At 40.5% G+C, this 21,871-nt stretch overlaps 1 protein-coding gene across 8 annotated transcripts in view; it reads left to right on the top strand.

Moving 5' to 3' along the window:
* Positions 1 to 21,871, top strand: part of ZBTB38 (zinc finger and BTB domain containing 38) — a 104,998-nt gene that overhangs the window by 19,057 nt on the left and 64,070 nt on the right. For 3 of the 8 annotated variants that reach the window (XM_043991838.1, XM_043991832.1, XM_043991834.1), the window contains exon 2: positions 10,616 to 10,737. The gene's annotated coding sequence lies outside the window, so the exon portion shown is untranslated. The other 5 variants (XM_043991831.1, XM_043991833.1, XM_043991836.1 and 2 more) reach the window with 5 other exon arrangements.

Raw genomic sequence — 21,871 nt, 5'->3', positions numbered from 1 at the left:
ATGGAGAAGGCTGCACTCTTAATCTTCCCTTTCAGTCTTGTTTAGTGAAATAACACCTTTTAGGGGTAAAACATCATTTATTTTTTTTTTTTTGCACAAAAGCATCTATTAAACAGTTTTCCCCCTGGGGTTGTCCTCAGAAAGACAGCTTTGTAGTTAAACTTTAACTTAGGTTCCCTTAGTTTCACATGTGACATTGAATAAATGTATTAGCATTGTAAGGTAGGAGAAACCCATTGCAAGGTCCACCCAACCCCCTACATTGACTTGGTAACACAGACTTCCATTTAATGACATGTTTCCCTCTTTCCCATTCATGCTTCCTTCAGAGTAATTCAGGATTTCATTACGTCTCATCTATGTTACTGTAAGAGCCTCCTACATGGTCTTCCTGTGTCCCTTCTTTTCCCTCTCTATTCTATCCTTTATAAAGCGCCAAAGTAATGTTCTTAATGCAGGATTTCATTGGTGTCACTCCCCTCTGCTCAAAAAACCTTCAATGGCTCCCAGTCACCTCAAAGGAAATACCAATCTAAGTCTGGCATTCCATCTCCCCTAAAACTTGGCTCCAGTCTGGTTTCAGACTACTTTTCAATCGATGAATCAGTAAGAATTTATTAAGCACTTATGTGTTAGGCACTACTCCAGGACTCCAGGCATAAGAAAATAAAAAGAAAACAGCCCTTGCCTTTGAAGACCTTGCATTCTGTTGGGGAAAATGACTTGTAAAAGGAAACAAAAAATATAAAAGAAAGTGATTGCAGGGGAGACCCTGACACCCTAGGGGAAATATCTCATGAAGGAAGGAGTCTTTAAGCTAATCTTTGAGGAAAATTAGCAATTCTAAGAGGTAGAGACAAGGAGGGATAGGCATGGGTGATAGCCTATGTAAAGGCATGGATGGAGTTGGGAAATGGAAGGTCATGTGTGATAAACAGCACATTCTGGCTATGTTGTGGAATGTGCAAAGGACAGTTAAGTCCTTTAAGTTGGGAAGGGTAGGCTGGAGTCAGATTGTAAAAGGTTTTAAATATCCAGTAGAGAAATCTGTATTTCATTCTAAAGGCACTAGGGAGCCTCTGGAGATATTTGAGCAGGGGAGTAACATGGTCAGACCTCTGTTTTAGAAACATCAGATTCCACATTCCTGTCCCACCACACTACTTGCTTAAGGGCATGTTTGCCTTTACAATTATGTGTGTTTGTCCATGCAATCCCTCATGCCTAAAGCGAATTCCTTCCACGTCTCTCCATCTACTGAGATCTCCTTGCTGTTTCAAGGCCAAGTTCAAATGCCTCCTCTTTCCTGAAGCCTTTCCTGATTTCCTCTCAGACAAACGTCTTCTGGGGAAGACGTTCACTTAAAAAGACCAAGGAATCCAGATGGCATCTGGGGCCATCTCCAGTCATTCCTGACCTATGACTTTGCACAGCCCTGTCTCACTCAAATCCACTTCCCTTGCAAGTCAAGACATCACCTTCCCGATGTCATTGGTCCTCTTTAAGAGTGAAGAATGAACAGCAATCTTGATTTCTCTAAATCTGCAGATAGAAGTGATTCTTCTCTCCTTTAATATTTGTGGTTATTTTACCTGATTTTTCCTATCCCCCAACCCACTCCTCCACCAGATTTTAAGGTTGGGTTTTTTTTTTTTTTGACAGATTGGGTTAAAAAAAAGTGTGTGTGTGTGTAACTAGCACCCAGTCTTAAATAGTAAATGAATAGTACAAATAGATAAAGCATTCATTAAACATTCAGCATATTCCAGGAACTCTGCTAAATGCTGGGGATACAAAATACAAGCAAATAAGACAGTCCCTGCCCTCAAGAAGTTTACATTCTTCTGAGGGAAAATAGCACCTCCAGGGGAACTGTGAGTGAGGGGGAGAATGCCCTCACAGGTACAAGGCTGTTGGCAAGGAAGTGGGAAGTTCAGACACTGGGGAGAGCTGGGCATGTGGTAGACACTGTGCTAAGCTCTGGAGAGCCCCTGGAAAGTCCAGAACAGCCCTTCCCCTCAAGGAAGTCCCATTCTAATAGGAGAGACCCCATTAAATAACTTGGTTCGTATAAGACAGAGAGAGAGTAACTTAACAGTATGCAACAAATATGATCATTATTAAATGACCTAGGATACTGATTAGTGCCCCTGAAGTGTAAGTAGATGCCACTAAGGAAGTACCAGGTGGTCTGTCGTGTAATATGGAGAGTGTATTAAAGAAAAAACAGAGAAAAGAAAGATTTATACAGAGTAGATGAAAGGTAATTTCAGAAAGGAAGGTGGCAGTAGCTGGGGAAACTGGAAACAGCCTCCTGGAGAAAGCGTTTAAGATAAAGACTGAAGAAAGCCAGAGGAGCTAAGAGGCAGTAATGAGAAGGGAGAGAATTCTAGGCATGGGGGAACCACCAGTGCCAAGTCATGTAGTCAGGAGATTGAAGTGTCATGTGCAAGAGATAATTAGGTCACTGTGGCTATATTATAGAATATCATACATTATATATTGTAGAATTATTATATTATCAATATATTATAAACATATAATTATTCTATATTATAGAATATGAGTGACATTTATTGTTGTTCAGTCGAGTCTAACTCTACATGACCCCATGGACTCTTGTCCATGGGATTTTCTTGCATAGATACTGGAGTGGTTTGCCGTTTCTTTCTCCAGTGTGCCCCCCTTTTACAGATGAGGAACTGAGGCAAATAGGGGTTAAATGACTTGTCCAGGTCACATAGTAAGTATCTGAGTCCAGATTTGAACTCTATCCAATGCTGCCCCATACATGTATAAATATATATATACATTATATATGTGTGTAAGTCATTATATATACATATATACAAACATACACACACGCCAAACCAAGGACTTTATATTGGATACTATAATTAATTAGGAGCTGTTGGAGTTTGAGTAGGGGTATGGCATGGTCAAGTCTGTACTTTAGGAAAATCTCTTTGGGGGCAGCGCTGGGGAAGATGGATTGAAAGCAGCACAGGCCGGAAAACCAACTTGAGGCTCTTGTAATAGTAGAGGCAGAAGGTGACAGAAGCCTGGGCTAAGTTAGTGGATGTATGACTGAAGAGAAGATGACACACACAAGACATGGTGTGAAGGTGGTAACAGCAGGTGGAGGGTGAGTGGGAGGGGGGACCTGAGGATGGTACCCAGGTCGTTAACCTGGGTGACTGCAAGGATGGTGGTGCCCTGCTCAGAAATAGGAAGTTTGGAAAAGGAGAGAGAGATAAAAGGGGAGAAGATAATGAGTTCTGTTTTGGACATCATGATTTTGAGACATCTCTGGGACATCCAAATTGAGATGTCTAAGAGGCAATAGGTGATTAGGGCTTATAGCTCAGGAGAGAGACTCAAGCTGAATATATAGATCTGGAAATATATCTGCTTGGAGATCGCTGAATTCACTGGAGCTGATATCACCAAGTGAAATCGTGTGAATGGAAAAGAGAAGAGGCCCCAGGACAGAGCTTTTGTGGGGTAGAGGAAAATATCCACTGGTTAGTGGTCATGACATAGATGAAGAACCAGGAAGAGATATTGAGAAGGTGTGGTCAGACAGGTAGGATGATGACAAGGAGAGACCAATGTCACAAAGGCCTAAAGAGGAAAAGCTATCCCAGAGGAGGGGGTCAACTGTGTCAGAAGCTGCTGGGAGGTCCAGAAGGAGTGAGCAGATGCTATTAGATTTGGCAACTAAGAGACCACTGGTGATTTTGAAAAGCCAACTGATGAGGTTGAAAACCAAATTGCTGAGGGCCTACCAGCCCCATCTGTGACTATTCTGGGCCTTCTCTGGAGTGGTGTATATGGTGGTGATATATCTGTGGAACGCTCTCAGGACACTGCACACCCTCGGTAATACCCTTCAGGGACTGGTTTCAGCACTGAGGTCCCAGCCCATTTATCTCCTCATTTGAGTAGAGCCTTCCTTTGGGATCAACCAAAGCTTTGGGCCTGGGGGTTCAAAGGCCGTGGCCAATGGGATTAAAGCCTGCCTTTTTAAATAGCCCTTATGACCTGGAGTTGGAGATGTGTGCCCCAAGGGTGAAAATTTGAGCACTCAAGGCTTCCTGCAGGTGTTTATGTGGCCTTTTCAGTTTTGCAATTTTTGGTTTCAAAATCTTACTAAGTATGACAGTGATGGGAAATGAAGCCTGTGATTTTTTTAAAGCTATTCAGACTAACATGATGAGCTGTTTCTTTGCAAATCAGATCGAGAGGTGGGGGGAGGTGAGTATTGTTGCAGCTCACTAAATTTAGCCAGCTCACCTTAACTTAGTAAACTACCACACTGTTGAATTTTCCTAAGGTGTCCTATGGTATCCACCCACTTTTAACCTCCTACCCCAGGGTCAATTTGCTCACAGTTGCACTCCATTCATATTTTACTAACACACTAATCAACAAGTATTTATTATGGGGTATTCAGACTCCTTTGTGAGACTCCAAGAGGTTTATCCTCAAACTTCACTATTGGCAACTTATATCAGTGAATTATAATTCAGTCTGAACTAATAGGATCATAGATGGAGATCTGGAAGGGATGTTAGAAGTCATCTCATTCATCCTTCCTTATTTTATAGTTAAGGAAACTGAGGTTCAGTGAGGTTAAGTGACTGGCCCATGGTATTGGGTATTGAGTTACTTGTATTAGGCATCAGTATTCATGGGTATTGAGTCAAAAGTAGAGTTTGAATACAAGTCCAATGATTTTCCCAAATAATGATAGCTATTATTATCAATAACAACAGAAATATAAAACTTAAATAATAATATAAAATTTTTAAATTGCCAAGTCTTTTCTGTATTTTCTTTCATTTAAACCACACAACAACTCTGCAAGGTTGATATATTATCGTATAAGGACAATTATAAAATGTTATTTATCCTTATTTTGTAAATTAGGAAGCTGAGATTCAGAAAACTTAAGTGACTCACCCACAATCACCCAGCTAGTGAGTATCAGAGTGGAATTCCAACCAAGATCTTGACTTCAAAGTCAGCACTGAAGTCAATATGCCTCATGCCCTAAGGTGTTGTATGTTGATGAACTAATACTGTGTATTGTGGGCAAGGCGCTGTGAGGGATATGAAAAAGCATCCCCAACCAGACTGAAAGATCATAGGAAGCAGGGACCTTGTTTTAAACAAAGCCTAATCCCATTAAAAGTGAGATCACAATAAAGGGTTTAAGAAACTGTTCAAGACAGTAATGGAAGTAATGGGACAAAGAATGATTAAGTACAGAGTGTATGGTACTCCAATTTGGGGACACTTTTGGGTAATGACATTACATCTTCTCCATCTTCTTCCTCACTCCTTTCCCACCATTTTTTGGTAAATGCCATAAAGAGCCAGTGTCATGGCAAACACAGCAACACAATTTACACAAACATTTATTGCCTTCACATGGATCCGGTAAGCAGCTGTAGGGAATGACTTTTCCTTCTAGATATTGGGCTTTATATTCATTAAGCCATATTGTGCTCTCCTCTGATCCCTTGATGCTCGTAGGCATCACCGCTCTCTAAATGTCACTCAATCATCTGTCTCAGATGGCCAGTTTTAGTCATTGTTTACCCTCTTAAACTACCATCAGCATATCCCTTGACCAACTCACGGGAGAAAAATTAGCTACAGCAGAAGGTCTTCATCTTTGGGTTCTCTTGTAGGTCTTCATCTCTTGTTAGCATATTTTATTTTTCCTTCTCCCTTTTCGAATCTTCCAGAGTTCTAAGGTCACCAGCCATCCATAGGAAGAACATGGCCACCTTTCCTACTAAGTGAGGAGTGGGGAGGAAAGAGAACAGAACCTTATGCTATCAGGTGCATTATCGGACTTTTTTGTCCTTAGACCCAAACTTACCTGAAACTCCTTGTTCACTAATTTAACCCCATGGCCATTGTAACAATATAGACAATTTTTTACAATGGGATTTGAAAGGAGAGAGGAGTCGCTTCACACTGATATGACTTTGGGTAAGTCTGTGGACCCTAGTTTCCCTATGAAATAGGTTAGTACATCTGCAAAATGAGGGGGCTGGGGGGCAGCTAGGTGGCTCAGTGGATAAAGCACCAGCCCTGGATTCAGGAGTACCTGAGTTCAAATCCGGCCTCAGACACTTGACACTTAACACTTACTAGCTGTGTGACCCTGGGCAAGTCACTTAACCCAGTTGCCTCACCAAAAAAAAAAGGGGGTTAGAACCATGGCATCTAATGATAATTTTGATCCCCAAATTCCAAGAGTAGGATTATAACTCGATTTTAAACTAGAGGTAGAATTTGGATAGGTAGAAAGCTAGTGGAAGGTATTCTAGGAGAGGGAAGCTATGTGAACAAAAAGTAAGGAGGGGGCAGGGAATAAGAGATAGGAAGAGTGAGTAGAACAATCTGGGGCAGAGGGTCTTCATAGGGGAGTGAAAACAAAGCTTTGTGACACTTCCATAGCAAAAGACTGGATGCTCCTTTCTCTCTTGGTTTTCATGATGCTACTTTGTCCTGGTTCTCCATTTACCTACCTGACCACTCCTCATTCTCCTTTGTTGGACCTTTATCCAAGTCATGCCTAGATGTCCCATAGGGCTCTGTATGGGCCTTCTCTTCTTCTTCAATGCTATTTCACTATATGATCTTATCAGCTCCCATGGATTTAATGGTCATTTCTATGCAGATGATTTTCAGATCTCTTTATCCAGCCTTCAACTCTCTGCCAACCCTCAGGGTCACATCTTCAACTGACTATTGTCCACCCAGAACTGGATTCCTGTAGCTATTTCAACATTTTGAAAACTAAACTCATTATCTTTCTTCCTAAAACTTCCCCCTTTTCCTAACTTCCCCATTACTTTTTAGGATGCCTCCATCTTCCCAGTCACCCAGGTTCAAAACCCTAGGTGTCATCCTTGACTCCTCTCTCTCTCTCTCTCTCTCTCTCTCTCTCTCTCTCACTCACTCACTCACTCACTTACACACACACACACACACACACACACACACACACACACACACACACACACACACACCCCTATATCAATCAGTTGTCACATCCTGTCGATTTTATTTTCATAACATCTGACATCTGTCCCCTTCTCTACTGCCACCAGTCTAGTGCAGGCCCTTATTACCTCAAGCCTGAACTGTTTGCAATAGCCCTGCCACAAATCTCTTCCCACTCTGGTCTATCCTTCATTCAGCTGTCAAAGTGATCTCCCAGAAGTACAACTCTGACCATGATGTCCTGTTACCCCTCATTGCCTAGGGTGACTCCCTATCACTTACAGAATCAAATATAAAATCCTCTGGCATCCAAATCCTTTCCTAAGAAGGTTATGACTGAGTCTTGGTTGCCAGTGTGGGATTAGTGGACCTCAGGTGTACTGATTCTTTAGGAGACAGTGAAAGATGAAAGGGGGCTTATGATCCTACAAAAGGCTGCTCTCTGGACTTGACACAACCAAGGGATACTAAGCTCTCATTATTCTTCTTAGTTCAATGAGTGGGAAGCATGGGTCCTTACTTCACGCATCAGGGCAGCTCAATGACTTAGGCAAAGGTAAGGGGTTTTAATAGTCTAGCAGAAGTTAGATGGGAGCATTTCCCATTGAGCTGGGCATGTGCTCTGGACCCTTCTGGTGTCACGTGTCTTGCTAAAGGACATGCATCTTGTTTGGTCCCTTAATCCTTGTGATGGGAGGAGAGGTGTGTGTGTGTGTGTGTGTGTGTGTGTGTGTGTGTGTGTGTGTGTGTTTTGTACTGGTAACTGAACCCAGAAGAGCAGTCCTCTAAGCAGACTATAAAAACCATAGAGAAACCCTCCTCCCTTTATCTTTAAAAATTAAACACTTTTGAATCCTCTCATAATCTACCCTTCATCCCTTTCCTTTCTTCTTCTTTATTTTTGTTTTGTTTTGGGGTTTTTGTTTTGTTTTTTTGTGGGGCAGTAGGGGTTAAGTGACTTGCCCAAGGTCACACAGCTAGTAAGTGTCAAGTGTCTGAGGTTGGATTTGAACTCAGGTCCTCCTGAATCCAGGGCCGGTGCTCTATCTACTGTGCCACCTAGCCGCCCCCCCTTTCCTTTCTTCTTACACCCTACCCCCCCACTCTGTGATTCAGTGACGCTGGCATCCTGGCTGTTCCTCGGAGAACATACTCCATCCATCTTCAGACTCCGGACGCTTTCACTGGCTGGCTGTACCCCCTGTCTAGAATAAATTCCCTTCTCATCTCCACTCCCTGGCTTCCTTCAAGGCTAAGTTAAAATCCTATAAGAAACCTATCCTGATCCCCCTTATTCCAGTGCCTTCCCTCTGTTGATCATCCTCAATTTATCATGACTAAAGCTTGTTTGTACATAATTGTTTTCATTAGATATCCGTCATTAGACTGTAAGATCCCTGAGGGCAGGGACTATTTTTGATTTTCTTTGTATCCTTAGCACTTAGCACAGTTTCTGGTACATAGTAGGTGCTTAATAAATATTTATTGGCTGACCTCATTTGATCATCAGAGTCAACCAGCTAAAGGAAAAGATGATATTTCTTAGGTTGAGCTATGGAGTAATTGTTACCCAGGGGTTAAAAAAAAAGAGAGAAGGAAGGAGCTTTGCCTAACAAGTCTCAGGGGGAGATTCTTTCAGCAAGGTTTCTCCTCCCTCCACCCCCATTCACCTACCCACTATCCCTTTCCAACATGCCCCTTCCTTGCTCCTTCTCCCATTCCACACCCACAACGAGATATTTTTTGCTCATTCAGGTGCTAGGAAATCCCATTCTTTTAACTCAGCCTGTTGGTTTGCAGGGTCCAGAGCTGGATGACAGCAGACAAAAGTCCAGTTTGGAATACAAGAATGTTCTTCTTCCCCATAAACATTCAGTCATTATGTGCTCTTGGCACTGCTGGCAAACAGAATCCTGACCAATTATAGTCACTGAAAATACTCAGCCATCATTTCACAAGGGGAAAAAGTGATGACGACGAAGGCAACGATCATGCTCTTGCTAATGTTTAAACTGAGGAGGGATGGCCTCTACTGTGTGTGTGTGTGTGTGTGTGTGTGTGTGTGTGTGTGTGTGTGTGTGTGTGTGTGTGTGTTCCAAGTTGCCCTCCTACTTCTCAAACCCTGAAAACCTTACAGGGTAACTTGCCTAGCAAGCCTGCTCCTATTAGTAACACTGTCTACAAAGTTGTCTGGGCTTGAAATCTTGGTGTGATCGTTGTCTCTGCTCTTCTTCTCTCTTTCCATAACCGATCCTGCTGATTCTACCTTCTTCAGTGTTCCTTCTATCTATTTCCTCTTTACCTTTCCTACTACCATCCCTTGTTCAGACCTTTATTACTTCTCACTGGGATTACTATAATAACATCCTTAACTGGTTTCCTTTGCCTTGGGTACCACCTATTCCATGAAGCCTTTCTTGATTCTCTCTCCTCCCAGACCTTCTATTTTTTTTCCTTTTTTCCCCCTCCCAGACATTCTAGTAGAATGTAAGTACCCTGAGAACAGGCAACAGCCTCACTTTCATATTTATATCCTTAGCTCCTAGGCAGCTAGGTGGTGCAGTGGATAGAGGTCCAGGCCTGGGTCAGGAAGACTCATCTTCTTGAGTTGAGATCTGGCTCCAGACACTTTGCAGCTATATGACCCTGGGCAAGTCACTTAACCCAGTTTGCCTCAGTTTTCTCATCTGTCAAATGAGCTGGAGAAGGAAATGGCAAATCACACCAGTATCTTTGTCAAGAAAACCCCAAATGGGGTCATGAAGAGTCAGGACAACAACAAAATTCCTAGCATTGTCATGTGGGAGGCACTTAAACATTTGTTGGCTGATTGACTGATGTCCCCACATATATCACTGTTGTTGTTCTGTCATTTCAATCATGTCCAACTCTTGATGACCCCATTTGGGGTTTTCTTGGCAAAAATACTGGTGTGATTTGCCATTTCCTTCTCCAGTTCATTTGACAGATGAGGAAACTGAGGCAAAAAGGGTTAAGTGACTTGCTCAGGGTCACACAGCTAGTAAGTGCCTGAGGCCAGATTTGAATTCAGGAAGGTGAATCTTCCTGACTCCAGGCCTGTAACTCCACCCACTGTATCACCTAGCTCTCCCCACATACATACATACCATCCCCATCTGGAAATGATCCTGAATTTCTCAAAAACCATTCTATTTTAATGTTTTCTATGCCTATAATCATTTTCTAATATATTTATTTCTAATATAATACTTCTCATCCCTTTGGGTAGCTTTATTCATATTTTACATTTATCTCTGTATATAAATTATTTGCTCCCCTCTCCTCAGGATAATGTGAGCTTCTTGAGTGCAGACTCTTTCATTTTTGTACTTGAATCCGTGGCATCTAGCAGAGTGTTGTGCTCACAGCAGGTGCTTAATAAATGTTGAATTAAATTGAATCTCACCCTCATATATACATGTTAGATTATAAACTCTCTGAGGTCAGGGACAGTGTCACCTTTCATCTTGATATCTTCCCAGCCTAGCTTTGTGTGCTTTCCACATAGCAGACACATAATACTTGTGTTTGCAGCAAAATGAATTCATCCAGGGCCTTCTTTCTGCAGGCCCAGCTTCCTGATAACTTCACCCGTGATATTTCGCCTTCAAATGTTCTGAGTTCCTCATTCCACTGGATGTGCTACGAGGCAGTCTTGATGCACCACTGGTGTCTACTCTTGACAAATAGGTAAGATGATCACCCTGGATGTGTTTATAAACAGAATCTAGCTAGTATTGCCAATTAGGGAGATTTGCAGGGTGTTTGGGGAGCCATCTGGATGATGTATAAAGTTACTCTATATCAAAAGAGATGAAAGATACCCTGACCTCCCCCCCACCCCCATCATATACCAATTTCCAGGATGCCCAGTTAATTTCCTATCGATTCTGTATTACCATGGTCAAGTTTTACAAGATTACCTCTTCTAAGATGGAAGGGAGGGACTGCAGGAGCCATGAGGTCTAACTGCTTCTTTTTACAATTGAAGGAACTGATGGACTTGCCCAAGGTTATTTGCCCTCATGACTCAGTTTCCCTTTCTATAAAATAAAGTTCATAGAATGATAGATTTAGATCTGGAAGGAACCCTAGAGATTACCTAGTCAATCCCTTCATTTTACAGCTAAGAAAAAACTGAGGCCTAGAGATGGTAAATAGCTTTCTCAAGGTTACATGAATAATAAATGGTAGAAACAGGATTTGAACCTGGGCCCTCTGATTCCAAATGAAAGACTCTTCAATTTTCCATATCAGTCCCTATTTTCGTATGGGAACAGCCTATAGAGATGACGGAAATCATCAATCCAATTTTCTCTCTCCCCTTTTAGCTTAATAGGGATCTGGGGTGCAGAGAAGAGAAAATACTCTTTCTACAACTCCTGCAGGGAAGGAATGAATTTTAAATCTGAAGGTCAAGTAACCAGGCTGAATATCTCTGAAATAGGTAATATTTTGAGTTCCTTAGAATAAAGATTCTATTTAAATACAATTGGTAGCTACATAAATACATCATAAAGGTATTATCAAGCATAGACATCTTTTCTAACAAAACTCCCATTATGGTTTGGAGTGGGATAGGTCTGGTAAGGACATCATTAGGAATCTAGCACTTCAACCTTATCTCAGCAAGCCCCTGCTTCTCCTGTTGGGACGAAGCTTTAATTGGCTGACCTGAGACACACAGAATAAAACCTCTCTGATTAAAATGGCCTTCACAGAAGGAAGGGACAGCAACCTGGGGGCTCGAGCACTAATGGGATTGTATTATCTGTTGCCGCTGTTGCTGATTGCTTCAGACACAGTTAATGCACAGATTGTGTGCTTTTTACTTGAGCCATGCAGTTTGGCTTGGGTTCACAGGCCTGAAGGCAATCCATTGAGGGCCTAAAGCAATAAGGCTGTGAGCACGTAAGGAGTTTAATACAAAAGGAAAATGGGACCTCTCATACTGAAACTTTCATGGGCACCTGGGCCTCACCACCATGATGTTAAAAACTGTCCAAGATTCTTCTGACTTGAGAACAGCAGTGCAGTATAAATAGAGGGCATGCTGCATTTGAAGTCAAGAGTAAGTATCTGGGTTTAACCCATGTCACTATTTGTTGTATTTATGACCTTCATCAAGTCACTCTGACTGAATCTTTGTTTTTTCTTCATTTGTAAAATGAGGTTGTTGAATTGATTTCCAAGGTTTTTTCCAGTTGTGGATCTATGAAACCTTATAGGATCGGTGTCTTGGGTTCCAATTCTGGCTCTCCTATTGACTAATTGTCCATGCTTCTGTTTGTCACTCCTAGAAAAAGTGTTGACTCTGGGATTAGAGAAGCCAGGTTCAAATCTTGCCTCCAATGCTTACAACCCGTGTGACTTTGGACGACTCATTTAACCCCCTCATCTCTAAAATCAGGGGGTCAGACTGAATGTCCTCTGAGGTTCCTTCCAATGGACGATCCTATGGTTCTTGGACCTTGTTTTTCTGACTATTTCTATTCTAAAAAAGCCAGGGAAGAAAGGGATTTTTGAGCTGTCACTTTTTTAAGAGGAGAAAAAAAGATACTCTGAGAAGACTGGTAGAAAGGGCTCACAAATAAAAAACTCATAAATGAAGATGAATCTTTGCCATTTGTCATCATTAGAAAGCTTAAGGAAGATGACCTTGTATGACCTTGTGTTTTATTTATTTTGATAGCTGCATTTTAATATAATTGGTTTCCTATGTAATTCTATGAATTTTATGATATCCATTTTAAAATATTATTCTGAGAAGGGTTCAATAGGTTTCATAGGACTACTCAAGGGATCCTCGATTCAAAAAAGATTAAGAATCTCTGGCATAAGGGATAAGCATATTTCTTTTCTTTTTTAAAAAGTATGCATGGTTAGATATTTCACAAAAGCCCAACTAAACTTTCCTGGTAATAATCTGAATTTGTTTAACATGACTAGGAAATGTCTTTGAGAAATGTTCCATGTTTTCAAAAAGAGAGTTTTGGAGTATTGCAAAATAAACCAATGGATGTTTTTTAGACCCTGTTTGAAAAGGGCATGATGATGAATTCCATAGGGAGATGTGGAAGCAGCTTGGCCTAGCAAACTGACTGTACATCTTGGCATCTGGCATGCTGAGTAGTAATAGAAGATCTGACCACACTCAGGCAAACTCTGTCTCTTTAAAGTGGAAATAATGGTATTCACTTACCTCAAGGGAGCCTGGTATGGATTACTCTATTGGCTATTGTTATTGTACTAGGGAAGGGGATGCAGGATTCTCTACTGTTAGTTGTATGAATTTAGCTACCATAGCAGTTATCAAAAACAGAAGGCTAAACTGGGGAAGTGGCCAAACATGCTTTGCTTATCACCAGATTTTTTACCATTAATTTGGTATCCGAAGTATTTTCCCTTATATCCTATCCAGTTCACAGCCTCTCAAGACAATGGAAGAATTGAGTGCCCTGAGAGGTTTCATTCTGATATTAACTAGCTTTTTCTTACTTACTTACTTTCTTTTTTTTTAAGGTTAAGGATGGGGGGAGGAGGGAAGAGAGAACAGGGTTCTACCAGTGGACATGAAGCCAGTACCTAATGGTTTTTGTCAGAGCTTCATTTGTTGCGGAACTAGTTAAATGTGAGAGATGTGCTCCACTGGGCAAGAAAATCTACATGGTTAAGGTATGCCTATTTGGATGACCTAATTCCTGGCTTTTTAAAGTATTAAAAAATACTCAGTGAGTATTGGTTACTTCTATATATTAAAATCATTGAAGCTTCAGGGAAGAAAAGAAGGAAGGAAGGAAGGAAAGAAAGAAAGAAGGAAAGAAGGAAGGAAGGAATCTAGTTGTGAAATCTGGCACATGAGTGTTTAATAGGTTTCTTTGAAAGATTTTTCCAATGAACTTGACTGTTTAGATAACATGATTGTTGTTATCTAGTCCTTTGAGAAGACAGAGGTTTTAAAGAAAAATGACTCTCAATTCAAGAAATTACCCATTCCTTTTCATACTTGGGCAGAATCCTATCCAATAGTGCAGTGGACAAATAAAGTCTTCTTTGGGGTGGAGTGGGGTGGGGGGAGGGAAGAGGAGCAAACAGACAAAAACAAAATAAATAGTACGTATTCAAAATCAGCTTCATAGCATTTTTTTAAATGTCCTGGCTTTTTTCCAGGTTCTAAGGATGGGGGAGGGTATTGTTTCTTTGTGGCTTAGCAAAGAGGAGGAAGAGGAGTCTGTTCTATTTCCTTAAAAATAAGACTCCTTTCTTTTTACAACATAGTAAATTAAGCGCTTTCAGTTCTTTATCTGACCATGCATAGTCTTGAGGGAGCATCTCCAGTAAGCTGGAGCTATTTCGCTCTCTTTGGGGACATGGTGACAGTGAAGATGTAGAAAACTACTATTTGATTATTAGATATGTCTTCAAAATCCTGAATAAGCAGTCCTTTCTATCTGGTAATTTTTAAGCATTTTATTGCCGTTTGAACTTGGAGGGTGTATGTGTGTATGTGTGTGCGTGTGCTTGTGTTTCTTGAAGGGAAGAAGAGATAAATAGTGGGATGTGGAAAGATCCTTGAAAATTTTATTTTATTTACAAAATTTAATTTCCTACTATTTACTTTTTTTCAATCTTCATAGAAGACAGTCCCAGTTTATTATACCTAGTCTAACCAGATCCCATTAATCTTGAAGACCAGGGGGTGTGGTAGGGTGCGGTGGGGAGGAGAGATGTCGAGAAAGATGGTGGTATGAAATTGGGTATTTGGACAGATGAGACGTAATGTTCCAAAAACATGTCAGCCCTAAAAACTCTAGCACCTTGGTGCCTGCATTGACTTCCATGATGTCACTGTCTAATCTTAGCTAAGAAAAGCCTCGGAGAAAAACAAAGAAAGATTGCATCCCAGCTTAACGTGGTTTCTTCATGTACAGTGTGTACCCTAGCCTTCTGGAATTCACAGTTGTGAGTTGGGGCTTTCAATTTAATTTTTTTTTCTGGGTGGGGGGTGGGGAGGAGAGAAAAATAATCGTTGTTGCCTTTCCTTGCTCTGACAGTCTATGGCATGCTTGTAAGTCTGTGTGTTATATGTAGGTCAATATCCTTTAGGTTAGCTTTTATAATAGCCTGCCGTAAATTGAAAGGAACCCAGCACAAAATACATTTTCCTTTACTGTGTTTTATTGGGCTCCTAAATGAAGCCAAGCCATTCATATTTCAACAAAATTCTGTCCAAGAGAGTACCTGCTTCCTCTGCATATTTAGCTGATATATTTAGCAGATACAGTTACACTGCTTGTGGTTAGCAGCATATCGCTCAGACAGAGACAGCTGATCATGCACCGAGACCCCCTCTTTCTACGGTCCTATCAGTACCATTAAGGATTCTGCAATATGATATCGAGATGCTCCACCATCCATTAAAATGAATATTTATCTAATGCCTATGCTAGCTTTAACATTTAAAAAAGAATCTAAGGTTTAACATTCACAATCTATGAAATACATCCAGGAGCAGATACATACTGTCTGAATTCTTTCTTCATGAAGAGGATATTACAGGGTGCTTGCCAGTCTTTCTTCATTAGCAAAAGGATTGTTTTATTCTCAGAAGCAGGAGGATCCAGCCGCTTGGAAAAGGGTTTGAAATGCCTACCACTGTGTGGTTGCAGAATTTCGAGTTTACCAAGCAGTGTTTAGTGATTGGACTCATCTTACATCACCAGTTGATGACATTTTTCTTTGTTCCCTCCTACCCAGTTAAACCAAGACTCTGTAGCTGATATGCAATGTCACTTACAACATTAATCAGATACTGCATTTAAGGTGAGCGGTCTCTTGCCTCCTCCTTTCCTAGAGCTATGCTGCAGTATGTATCTTCCCCCTGACAGCCGAAAAGGGCAGGCAGGATTAACATTGCTTGTGCTGTGTGCATGCTGTGTATAGAATTCATTATACGTTGCCTAGTATTTCAAATGTGAGTATGTAAATGCTCTGTGTGCCATATCATCTGGTAGGGAAGACTTGTTTTTGCTTCTGTAAGGGCTGAGATATTTAAGCATCACCTTTCAGTTCTGTTTTCATTTGCTCCTGGCTGTTTGCTTGTCATCACATTCAAAATAGAGTTTTGTCCTCCCCCCCCCTCCTCCTCCTTTAAAGCAAAATCCCCCCCAAAAAAAAAACAAAAACAAAAAAACCCAACAACCAAAAAAACTGCTTCCAGATGGTGTCACCCTTTTCTTCCTGCATTTGCTGTCATTTAAATAATGAATGTTGTATTGTTAATTAATGTGAATATCAAATTAGAGCATTTGAAACTTACATCTTTATTATGCAGGTAGGAGGCACGTCCAATCTATTTTTAACTCTTGTGCAGTGCACATCATGTGTGTGTGTGTGTGTGTGTGTCAATGGGGCTCTCGTTCTCAAATTTAGATTTTCAGCCCTGGTAGCCATAGGTTGATTTTCAGCAAATGTGACAAGTGGCCTTTGCAGTGGTCAGCTCCAGGCTTTCCAACTCTCAGAGGAACGAGGGGAAAAAAATCCAACAAACCCACCTCCTTGGTTGCAGCTTCGGAGAAATCTTGGATGAAGACATCCCCCCACCCATCCTGTTTCCCTATTGATAAATTCAGTTCTCGTGATCACAGTACATTCAAGCTGTTCTCCGTATGATTTTTGACAACTGCATCTAAAAATTGGGAGCCAGAAGACGAGGACTTCAGTTGGTCTCCATCGCTTTAGATAAAGATGGCAGAGTGTGCTGCCATGCTGGCACGGCATTGAGGGAGGTTGGAATTGCAGGTAGGTTGAAATTTGCATGTTTTATAGATTTCTGGAGCCGATATAGCAAGCATAGGAATGGGTTAGAGTATTGGCTTTTAGAACAAAAGTGAACCGGAACAATTGTGGCTTTTGTTCCCCCTAGCAACTTAAATTGGGCAGCCTTTCCTTTTGACATAGTTGTTGTTATTTTTTTAAAAAACTTATAAACAGATTCTGCTGTAAAAGTAGAAATATTCCATCCTTGAAAATAATCGCGTAGGAAAGGTGTGGCGCTATTTAGGTAACAAAGGAATTTTTGAAAAAGGTTTTTCATTCAATCCCATTTTAAACTGAATCTGAAAATTATTGGGTTTCTGGTGAAAATGTCAAAATACGCAAACAAGTTAAATAAGGGAAATGAAAAATATTTAAATTTTCCAAAACGGACTTTAAACGTACTATGTAAAAGAGGACAATAAAGGTAGTTTTGTTAAATGTGCAGAAATAAACACATTATGTGTGGGGGGGGGGGATTTCTTTAATTTGTTAGGCTATGGAGGGTAGGTTTTTCAATGGAGGAAAGAGGAAAGATATAGATGCCCTTGTCAGCTGAAACCAAGTCTCAGTGACCCCACTGTAATGGATTATTTCACAAAAAAAGTAGCTAAGGACTAGAGAATGAACAGCTATGGTTACGTAAAACCTAAATTCTAGTCCCTTCTCAGATGAATTATTACAGGCTCTTTCCTTTGAGCACAACTTCTCAAATATATTTTAGTTTCAAATTAATACTGGGCCAGAACCTGTTTCCTTGGCAACCAAACTCTGTTTAAAAATGCAATAATAAATATGCAAAAGGAGCCCATTAAATTTTTTTGATGCAAATATGAAATAGGAATTTTACAGTTCTTTTCATTCCTTTTCCAAAAGAAGGATGATGTAGTTTTGAGATTTCCACGCGGTTTCTTGACCCTAAAAACCCATGCCCTTTGCTTCAGAAACTGCATGTATGCCAAAAGCTTGAAGGCTGAAGGGTTTTTTTCCATCTCTGTACTCATTACTGTCAAAAGTGGGGTTTTCTTTATAACCTGCTTGGAGCTACTGGCCAACGTTTGTGTACAAAGGTGTAGTTTCATTATCACTGGTGCACCAGTATCTCTAGCATGAAAGGCATTTCAGAAATCCTGAGAATCAAAATATGCTTCTGCCTGAGATTCTTCCCCCTACAACCACTTTATTTACTACAAAGGGAACCTCGGAGCTCTCAGTAGATAAGACCCCAAATCAGAGCCCTAGTCCCCAAGTAAACACAGCACATGTCTTTGTTGGGAGACTTGGGAAGAGAAAGGTGAAGATGAACCTTACACCTCCCTATGAGGTGGATGGAGACCACGGAGATTCAGAGCTATCTTAGTCAAGAATGGCTTTATTCATATAGCCCAATTAACATGTCTTGGCAGTATCTGTAAAAATCAGACCTGTGTAGGCAAAATGTCCTTTTGGAAATGGGTTTCAATATTTTGTGAGGAATCTTTCAGGTTGATTGCAATTAGAACATGATTCATTTCCACATGGTTCCATTCTCCGAGCTTGAGCTTGAAATCTTTCCTGCAAAGCTTTAAAAAAAAAAAAAAAGATCTGTTCTGCTCGGTAGCCATTTTCTTTTCTTACCCTTGACTTTAAAATGACTAAGTACATTTTGTGCATTGCCGACTCAAGCAGAGGACCACAAACTGAAAGGAACTAGCAGCAGCACAATTGCAGCGACTGCCCCATTTGTTTTAGCACGAGTCACAGGACCGATTTCCCTAGTATATAGAGCATTGTAGCTTACTCTGGAACAAATAATGAGCCCTGCATTTGTAATTAAAACATCATTGCTATTCAACTAGATAACAACTACCACGTTTGCTATTTTGATAGATTAGCACTAATTAACCCTTTTGAACCTGTTTGAATCTTAATTACAGGATTAGATAAATATTTTTAAAAATGTTTCACCATTAAAAGAAAACCTGCTCAATTCCACAGTAGATTTCTCAGGGTCCATAAGGAAGGTGAACTTTTTTATTTTTAACGTGAATCCAGTGTCATAGGTTTGCCTCCTTCAAGATGTTTCTAGACTGATTACGAAGTCAATGTTCTATTGGGTTTCTGCCCAGGATGACGTTTACAAAAATTAAAAGAGATAGAAAGCCAGATGTGTGTGATGGAGAATAAACAGTACCATGACAATTCCCATAAAACAAATACTGGATGGGAAAAAAAAGGTAATTGAGTAATCACGAATGACTCTTCTTGATTTCTTTGTTGTGTTTTGGCCTTTGTGCTTGCCCCTTCTGTTTCAGATGGCTACCTACAACAAAGCCTAGAGCTTTTCTTAACCTCTCTGCTCATAATAATTGCAGCCTTTTCAGGGTGCTAGAAAAGCTTCCTGTCAATTGTAATGGGTGATAATTATCCCCAAGATGAAGATTATTTCTCTTAGAAAGTAAGCTTTTATTATTTAGAAGGTTAGACCTTACCTCTCTGCCTTCCTTCCCCGCCCTTTTTATGGCTAAGGTGTTTTGAAGGTCAAGACAGAGTAGCTATAGCTGAGAGAATATAATAAAAATAATAATTCATCCCAAATGGATGCATTTCTGATTTTCTATGAGGATAATGTATATAGTACTTTCCCCCTTTTTTTGGAGGAGGAAAAAAATTATCTTTCTAAGTTTCCTGCCTTGTAGAAAATCTGAGGCATCTGTTCTGGGGAGGGGGGGTACCTATGTGGATGCCCTTAATTGTAAGTGGAGCATTGTCTGTATGCCAAGACCACTTTAAGATCATTTCTATTGATTAGTTTTGCAGGTTGATAGTACAGTGGTGTTATCAAACAAGAGTTCACCTCCATTGCTTGGCTTGGAGAAAAGGAGCTAAGAGAGAGAGTCTAATACCTTTCTCTTAGACAGGCTTACTCCATTTCTGAAACGGTCTCCTTCCTCACCTCTATCTCATATAGTGCCTGGGTTCCTTCAAAGCACAACTCAGGTACCCTTCTTCCATGAAGCCTTCCTTGATTGGTTAGTGTTGTTCCCCTCCACCAGAAATTACTTTGTATGTACTTTTATCTATTTTCATACTTTTCTGTGCTACATGTTGTTTCCTCCCAATAGATTGTTAAACTCGTTGAGAGCAAGGACTATTGTTATATCCTCAGCACCTAGAACTGTGCCTGACTCATACTAAGCAGAAAAGAAATATTTATTGGATTGAATTTAACATTAAACCTTGCTTAGAATGGGGCATACACATTTGTGGAGGTGTCAGATTCATGATTTCCCTTTCCCCTGGGGGAAAAAAAAGCATTCTTAACAACTGTTTTTCCATATTAAAATGTGTAAAAGTGGTTTGTTTTGATGGATGCCCAAATAGGAAAGCTTTTTTTGTTTGTTTATTTGCTTAATCTTCAATATACCAAGTATAGGCCTTGGGGGCTGGGGAGGGAGGTGGGCCAAGGCTTCAGAAGGCAATTTTCTAAAGTGACTTTTTATGCAGTATGGGTTCCATTGTCCCCTGTAATCACCATCACAAGCTGAAGTAAGCACAGGTTCCACTGTAGCTGAAGACACTGCAGCCCTCATCCAGGGTGCATGTAATTCTACCTCTTTAAGAAGCCCTTCCTCTTGTTGGGGGCCAGAGAAGCAGGGGCTTTTGTGGGGGGAGCGGCGGATCACAGGAAATATCTGGGGTATTACTTTAAAATATTGTGCAAGGGAATTTAAACCTAGATTTAGAGCTGATTAGGAAATGAGACCTCATCCACTTCAGATCAGGAAACTGGTCTTGCCCTGCCCCACTCTGGTGGTAAAATGTCATGGGCGTGGCACAGTGGAAGGGGAGCTAGACTTGGGAATCACAGGCTCTCTCCAGATCCTTTGCTTTACCTTTCTGGATCTCAGTTTCCTTGCCTGTAAAATGAGGGACTTGGACAAGGTGGTTTTGAAGATCTCTTTTAGCTCTAAAATTCTATGGTTTTTTTTTTAAATGTTACTTTTCTGGTTCACCTAGAGGGAAGGTTTTTCTGAAGTGACTGTCTTTTGCCTTTCTTTGCATCCCTGGTGCCTTACGTGGATGGAGGTTAAATAAATGCCTCTCAACTGACTGACTGATTGACTAGGTTCTCTTGTTGGGTATCATTGAGGCCTCTGTGCTTTGAGACAAATACTCTTTTCTGTGAGTGGTTTTCTGGATATATTACTAATTCCTCCTAGCCTGGCTGACAGCAATGCCCTTCTTGTTTTGAGCCTTTATGCTCTCTCTTATTAATAATTGGGTCCTTTTACACACATCCAAGTTGTTCGTTCAGAATGCTTTACTGATGATGGTTGGGAGGTCAAGCGAAATTGGTTTTCTTGGGTGGTCTAAACATATAGTATCTGATTTGAGAAAAGTTAATAACTTTCAACTTCACCCAAAGTGAAATTCTCAAAGCTGGAATTCTTCAAGTACTTTATCTTTTAATTAAAAGGAAAAAAAACAACAACATTGCTATCTTTTGTTTTTGTAACACCTTAATTTCCAAATATAACTTTTCCCCTCCCCCATATTCATCAAGCCATCTCTTGTAAGAAAAAAATCTTTTTAAAGGAAAAAAATCAGATAAGTAAATCTAATCACCACATTGACTAAGTTTTACCATCTATACAAGCCTCCATACCCACAGTCCCCCCCACCTCTCCAAAGGGAAAGAAGTATATATAAATTTTTTTTTTTCATTTCTTCTTCAGGGACAAGCTTGCTCATTATAATTATACAGCTTTCAGTTTTGTTTTTCACTTCAAAGTTGGATTTATTCTTTTTCTCATTTGTCAGAGGTAAGCTGACAGTTACATTATGAGGCATCTTCTTTCAAAGTATATTGACAAAACATAGTGCTAGAATATAAATTCCCTAAGAGTAAAGACTTTCATTTTTGTCTTTGTACCCAGGGTACCTAGCGCAGTGTCTGGTCCATTAGGAGTACTTAGTAAATACTTATTGATTGATCATTTTCATGTTGAATGGTCTGAAATGGTTC

Source organism: Dromiciops gliroides, chromosome 3, assembly GCF_019393635.1.
Source record: "Dromiciops gliroides isolate mDroGli1 chromosome 3, mDroGli1.pri, whole genome shotgun sequence".
Taxonomy (NCBI): domain Eukaryota; kingdom Metazoa; phylum Chordata; class Mammalia; order Microbiotheria; family Microbiotheriidae; genus Dromiciops; species Dromiciops gliroides.
The sequence above is the reverse complement of the archived record's forward strand: the minus strand, read 5'-3'. Positions and strand labels throughout refer to the sequence as shown.